The following is a 7614-nucleotide window of genomic DNA, read 5'->3' as shown; positions in this document are numbered from 1 at the left end:
GTCTTAGATCTAAAAATTTTAAGTTTGGTGTCTTTTAGTTGTTTTTCTCTTTCTTCGTTAATTCAAAAAAATAAAAAATATCTTTTCTATCTTTATTTCAAAATTATTTTCAAAAATTTCGAACAAAATTTCAAATTTTAATTTCAAAATCATTATCTTATCTTATCTTAATTTCAAAAGTCAATTTTCAAATCTTATCTTTTTATATCATATCATATCTTTCTTTTAATTTGATTCTTTCTCATCTTATATTTCTTTAAAATTTTAAAAATAAAAAATTTTTCAAATCTTTATCTTATTTTTTGTTATCTTTCATTAAATTTCAAATCATTATCTTATCTCATCTTAAATTTGAATTTCAAAAGAAAATCCTTTTAAAAAAAATCAAATCTTTTTCAAATCTTTATCTTATCTTGTTTCAAATTCAAAATTCAAAATTTAAAATTTAATTTTCAAAAATCCTATCTTATTTTATTTTAAATTCAAATTTCAAAATCTTTATCTTATCTTAAATTAATTTCAAAGTTCATAATAAAATCTTTCTCAAAATTCAAATTCAAAAATTTTTAAAATCAAATCCTTTCAAATCTTTTCTTTCTAGATTATTGATGTTTAAAATTTCAAATTTGAATTTTAAATTTCAAATCTTTAAATCTTAAATTTCAAAATTTCAAATTTAAATTTTAAATCTTTTAAATTTTAAATTTTTAAATCTTATTTAGTTTGACTCTTTCTTTTAAATTTTAAATTTTAAATTTTTTCTTTCTTTTCAAATTTAATTTTCAAATCTTTTTGTTTGACTTTCTCTTTTTGAATTTTAAAATTTTCAAAATCAAATCTGTTATCTTTCTTTTCAAATCTTGTTGGTTAATTGTTTGTCTTTCTTTTTGAATTTCAAAAATTTTTAAATCCCTTTCTTTCTATTTTTTTTGAATTTTTTAATTTGTTTTTCCATTTTTATTTATTATTTTTGAAAATAAAAAATTAATTTTTAAATTCCTTTTCCCTCTTTAATTTTCGAATTATCCCTCTTTGTTCTCTTCTATTTCTCTTTGGATATCTCACTGGGAGCTCCTTATACTATGACATAGAGACTCCCATTTTTCTTTGTCTTTTATTTATGTATGCAGGAACACCAGAGTCACTATGGATCAAAAGGGGAATACATGAATTGGGAGACTTCTAGGTTCCTATACATTTGACACTCCTATTGACTTGGATGAGTTTAAGGTCAACCTAGACCAGATCCTGCTATTACGGCAAAAGTGCCAGTTTCATGGACACCCACAGGAAGACCCCAGTAAATTCATCTCCGACCTCCAGCAGTTCTGTGACACTGTAGAGGCCAATGGAGTGGACCCTGAAGTTTTCAGACTAAAACTCTTCCCATTTGCTCTGAGTGATCAAGCAAATGAATGGTGGCATATGAAACTTAAATAAAATGTGAACACGTGGGATAAGATTGTTAACAATTTTCTGAACAGGTTCTCTCCCTCACAGAGATTAACTAAGCTAGTGACAGATGTTCATACCTTCAAACAGAAGGAGAGTGAGTCCTTCCATGATGCTTGGGAGAGGTACAAGCAGATGTTCAGGAATTACCCTCCCTATATGTTCTCAAGATGGGGCAAGACAATCATCTTCTATGAAGTCATCTTTGAAATAGCCAAGAAGATAGTAGATCACTTTGCAAGTGGTTCTTTGTACTTTATAGAGACATATGAAGAGGCAGATGAGCTCATTGAGATAGCTGCCAATAACTAGCACTTATACTCTTGTGAGGGGATCCCAGTTAGGACAGAAGTTATAGACATGGAGACCTTAAAAGAAGGTGGGACACTAGTCTTCAACAAGGAGGCCGAACCCCTGGAGCCTGCTACTGAGGGACTTAAGGCAATCAAGGACCAAGAGGATCCTGAGAATGCAATTGAGCACACCTCTATAAAAGAGAAGGAAGCTCAAGTTGAATCTTCTCTGGGCGTGCAAAAGGAGCTTATAATTACCACAGAGCTCGCCCTTGCAGAGGTGAAAGAGCCTTAAGAGCTACGTTTCCTGCGCATGCAAACAGAACCAAAAGATGAGACTGTAGTACTGACCAAAGAGTGCAGTGCTTTAGTCCAGAATGAACTACCAAGGAAGATGCCAGACATAGGGAACTTTCAGCTCCTATGTCCTATTAGAAAGATCACTTTTGACAAGGCCCTGTATGATCTTGGCTTGAGTTTAAATATGATACCTTCATCTGTGATGAAGAAGCTGGGAATCCAAGAGGCACAAGAAACAAGGATTACCTTGCAAGAGGACTAGATAGTGTTCAAGGTTCTTGACCCTCCATTACCCCCTGACAAGGGAGGCACTTGCATAAATGATTCAACATTCAAGCCTCCTCCCTTGATTGAAACCAATTCAATCCCTCCTAAGACCAAACAAAAGTTTGGTGTTGGATGTACATTATCCACCAAGGAGGAAGGCCCCAAAAGGAAGATGCCTAGCGGCTGGAAAACCAAAACGATCGTTACTGAAGGCTTCTCACCATGGAAGATAGTTATATTCACTTATCTCATCATGGTATTCACCATGGAAGATAGAAATGGCACTAAGGGACACCAGCATACTACTGCAAGCCCAAACCTGCCTCATGCAATGAATAAAAGCCTATCTCTTGAGCGTATTAGGCTAATCTATAAGAGCACAGGAAGGACACTCCCAGTAAGGAGTAAGAGTTTATTCCTCTATGACTTCTTCCTCTTTGAAATGAGTTGTCCGTCAAGCTAATGACATCAAAGAAGTGCTTGTTGGGAGGCAACGTAACCCTGAGTAGAGTATTTCTGTTCTTATTTCTTTTGTTTATTTTTATTTGAGTTTATTTAGTTTATTTTTAGCATTTTCCCTTGCTTTTTAATGTTTATGATCATGTGTAGTAGTTAGAACAGAAACAAAAATAGTCAGAGCTGGAAACAGAATACCCTGGAGAAGAATGGGCATTCAATGCCAATGAAGAGCTCATTGCTAGCGTTGAACGGTAGCCAGGGAGCATAGTACTGGCATTGAATGCCAGCCAGGGAGTACATCACTGGCATTGAATGCCAGTGATGGGGTAGAAACCTGGCGTTGAACGCCAGTCAGAGGGCAGACCATGGGTGTTCAACGCCCAAACAGAGGCACAAACCTGGCGTTGAATGCCAGGAAGGAGCACCCTCAATGGTGTTCAATGCCCAATAAGAGGTACATAGCTGGCATTGAACACCAGCCAGGGGCAACAGCTAGGCGTTCAACACCCACAAAAGGGAAGGGAACTCGAATTCCCTAGGCTCCCAAAATCAGTAGGTCCCACAGAAACTCCACCTATCCCACCTAACTCTCTCATTCCCAATTGTTCATATTTGCTCGAGGATGAGCAAAACTCTTAAATTTAGTGTTACAAAAGCTTTGATTTTTGACTTTTACTACTCCTATGTATGGCACCAATGACTAGTGAAACCTCAAGGAAGAGGAAGGGAAAGGCACTTTCCTCAAGTTTTCCCTACCTTATATGTCACCTATGCAATTCAGGTGGAATTGTCATAGAAGGAGACATCTCTATTGAGGAGGACAAGCCCATCACTAAAAGAAGGATGGAGCAAACTAGAGAGCTAGCATAGGAACCACAACAAGAGCATGTGGAGCTTTCTCAACAAGAAATCCCTGAGATACCTCAAGGGATGCATTTTCCTCCCCAAAATTTTTTTGGGACTAATTACACACTTCTCTAGGAGAATTAAGCTCCAGCATGGATCAACTAAAGATGCGACATCAAAAGCATTCCACCATCTTCTGTGACATAAGAGAAGATCAAAGAGCCATAAGGGAAGAACAAAGAGTGATGAGGGAAGAATAACAGAGGCAGGAGCGTTACATAGAGGAAATCAAGAATTCTAGTAGATCTTCCAGAAGGACTAGTAGCCGCCATCACTAAGGTGGATTCGTTCCCTTCACTCCCCTATTGTTTATTTTATTTTTCTGTGTTCCATGTATTATGTTTCATTGTTTGTTTCTAGGGCATGATCATCTATCTTTATATCTTAAAGTTATGAAATATTCCATGCATCTATGACCTTGCTTAAAAGAAAATTTTAATTGAAAAGTAAGATGCATGAATTTTAAGTTATATTTTAAGAGTAGTTCAATTATTTGATGTAGTGGCATTGCTTTTATTTTCTGAATGCACGAAGGAACAGTGCATGTTTGAAGTTTGAGTTTAAGAATGTTGGCTCTTGAAGAAATGACGGTAAAAGTGAAGTATTATTGGTAATATAAAAAATCCAAAAATTGATTCTTGAAGCAAGAAAAAGCAGCAAAAAGCAATAAAAGAAAAAAATTATATGTGAAAAAAAAGAGCAAGCAGAAAAAAAGAAAGAAACAGAAAAAGCCAATAGCTCTTTTAACCAAAAGGCAAGAGCAAAAAGCCAATAACCCTTTAAACCAAAAGGCAAGGGCAAAAGGATCCAAGGCTTTGAGCATCAATAGTTAGGAGGGCCTAAAAGAAATACCTTAGCCTGGGCAGTTCAAATGAGCTGCCTCCCTAACTATATGCTTGTGGTGTGATGGTGTCAAGTGAAAAGCAAAGTGTCCTAAGGGGTTCACCCAGTTAAAGTGTCCGTGGCATTTACGTATCCGGTGGTAATACTAGAAAACAAAGTGCTTAGGGTCACGACCAAGACTCTAAAAGATGTGTTCAAGAATCAAAAAGAGCTTAACTAGGAGAATTAATAATATCATCTGGATTCAGAGTTCATAGAGATGCCAACTATTCTGAGCTTCAAGGGAAAGTGAGATGCCAAAACTATTTAGAAGCAAAAAGCTACTAGTCCCGCTCATCTAATTGAAACTGAGCGTCATTGAAAACTATAAAATTTATTGTATCCTTCTCTTATTTTTATCCTACTTTATTTTTAGTTGCTTGGGGACAAGCAACAGTTTAAGTTTGGTATTGTGATGAGCGGAAGATTCGACCTTGTCTGTGGCGTTTTGAGTAGGATCATCAAGGGGAATGAACTGCAGGAGCTTCACCCTCAATCAGACTAGATGTGCACTAACCCTGGTGTTCAACCTGGAGGAGAATCGGTGACCTCTCAAGAAAGGTGTTGATCACATACAGCCTGCCATAGAAGAAATCATTCATAGTTGGCGTAGACAGTGGGACCGAATTAATCCAGAAGTACAAAGCATCTCTGAAGCCTTAACCATCTTGTTATCATTACATTCACCTTTAATTGAGTAATGTTATCTTTATTTCACTTTTATGTGCTTTAAACAAATGAACAACTTTTCTATCTGCCTGACTAAGATCTACAAGAAAACCACAGCTTGATTGAAGCCAATAATCCTCGTGGGATCGACCCTGACCCACTCAGATATTACTTGGACGACCTAGTGCACTTGTTGGTTCAGTTGTGCGAAGTGTAATTCCGCGCACCAATTTGCCTCAATGTTTTAGTTTATTTCTCACTTACATGTTGTCACGACCATGTACATGAGACACCTTTTTCTTATTTGGCATTCTTTCTCACTTGCACTTTATTAATTTCATATTTTTCTCTCCTACCTTAATGTTTATCCTTTCTTCTCCTTTTCAGGAAGGTCACCAAGAGAGAAAGGAGCAAGCTCCTAGGAAGGTAGCAAACTGGCAATTCCAACATCATCAACATCACCACAAGCACCTCAACTATCTATCCACCTTTGGAGGAGTCCGACTTTCCGTACCCACCTTTTGCTCATCTTTGGATGCACCGAGGACGGTGCCTTCTTTTAAGTGTTGGGAGGTCGGCCGACTGATCGGCCATTTTTGGGTAACAAATTTCTAATCCCAACACTTTCATGTTTTATTTATTTTATTACTAGGACTTTTAGATTTTTTGTTGCATTCTCTTGGTGTGCTTATATATAATAAGCTTAGTCAAAATAATGAAATTTTCCAAGAAAAATTATCTATAAGGAACCCCAATTGATTTGAGTAAATGTTTTTCATTGAACTTGCTTGAATTATATATTGTGGAACATGGTTTTTGAGCTAAGAACACATAATCATGTAAGTTTTGAGCCTAATTATGTGGTTACATCATATAACCACTATTTTCATTCTTGTGTGTATTATTCTCTTTCTATGATTGTAATCATTGATTTGTTTAATTCTTTATGTCCATTATTCTATGTATGAATGCATTTATATGATTGAGGCCATCATTTCAGTTGAGCTCACTTACCCAAATAGCCTACCCTTTTATCTTCAATTGTTAACCAACTTTGAGCCTATTTTAACCCCTTTTTTTCTTAAATTTAGCACATTACTAGCCACAAAGCAGAAAACAATAAATGTTTCTCAGTAGGAGGGAGGGATGCTCCTGCTACTGGTTCTATCCGGGACAGGTGATCAGCTACTTGATTCTCTGTCCCTTTTCTGTCTCATATTTCTATATCAAACTCTTGCAGAAGCAACACCCATCTTATGAGCCTGGGTTTTGAATCCTGCTTTGTGAGTAGATATTTAAGAGCAGCATGGTCAGTGTACACAATCACTTTTGATCCTACTAAATAAGATCTGAACTTGTCAATGGCATAAACCACTGCAAGTAACTCTTTTTCTGTGGTTGTGTAATTCTTCTGTGCATCATTTAGAATACGGCTGCCATAATGAATGACGTGCAGAAGCTTACCATGCCTTTGTCCCAATACTGCACCAATGGCATGGTCACTGGCATCACACATTAGTTCAAATGGTAATGTCCAGTCTGGTGCAGAGATGACTGGTGCTGTGACAAGCTTAGCTTTCAGGGTCTCAAACGTCTGCAGACACTCCTTATCAAAGATAAATGGCGTGTCAGCAGCTAGCAGATTACTCAGAGGTTTGGCAATTTTTGAAAAATCCTTTATAAACCTTCTGTAGAATCCTGCATGCCCCAGAAGCTTCTAATTGCCTTAACATTGGTAGGTGGTGGTAATTTTTCAATTACTTCAACTTTAGCTTGATCCACCTCTATTCCCTTGTTTGAAATTTTATGCCCAAGGACAATCCCTTCAGTCACCATAAAATGACATTTTTCCCAGTTTAAAACTAGGTTGGTCTCTTGGCATCTTTTCAGAACAAGTGCTAGATGGTTAAGGCAGGAGCTGAATGAGTCTCCAAATACTAAAAAGTCATCCATGAAGACTTCTAGAAATTTCTCTACCATATCTGAGAAGATAGAGAGCATGCACCTCTGAAAGGTTGCAGGTGCATTGCACAGACCAAAAGGCATCCTTCTGTAGGCAAATACTCCAGAAGGACATGTAAATGCTGTTTTCTCTTGGTCCTGAGGATTCTACTGCAATTTGGTTGTAACCTGAATAGCCATCCAAAAAGCAGTAATATTCATGACCTGCCAGTCTCTCCAGCATCTGGTCTATGAATGGTAAAGGAAAATGATCCTTCCTGGTGGCTGTGTTGAGCCTTCTGTAGTCAATACACATATGCCACCCTGTAACTGTTCTTGTAGGAACCAGTTCATTCTTTTCATTATGAACCACTGTTATGCCTCCCTTCTTGGGGACAACGTGAACAGGGCTCACCCAGGGGCTATCGGAAATAGGATAAATAAT

Source organism: Arachis duranensis, chromosome 5 (genome assembly GCF_000817695.3).
Source record: "Arachis duranensis cultivar V14167 chromosome 5, aradu.V14167.gnm2.J7QH, whole genome shotgun sequence".
In the NCBI taxonomy this organism is placed as follows: domain Eukaryota; kingdom Viridiplantae; phylum Streptophyta; class Magnoliopsida; order Fabales; family Fabaceae; genus Arachis; species Arachis duranensis.
The sequence above is the reverse complement of the archived record's forward strand: the minus strand, read 5'-3'. Positions refer to the sequence as shown.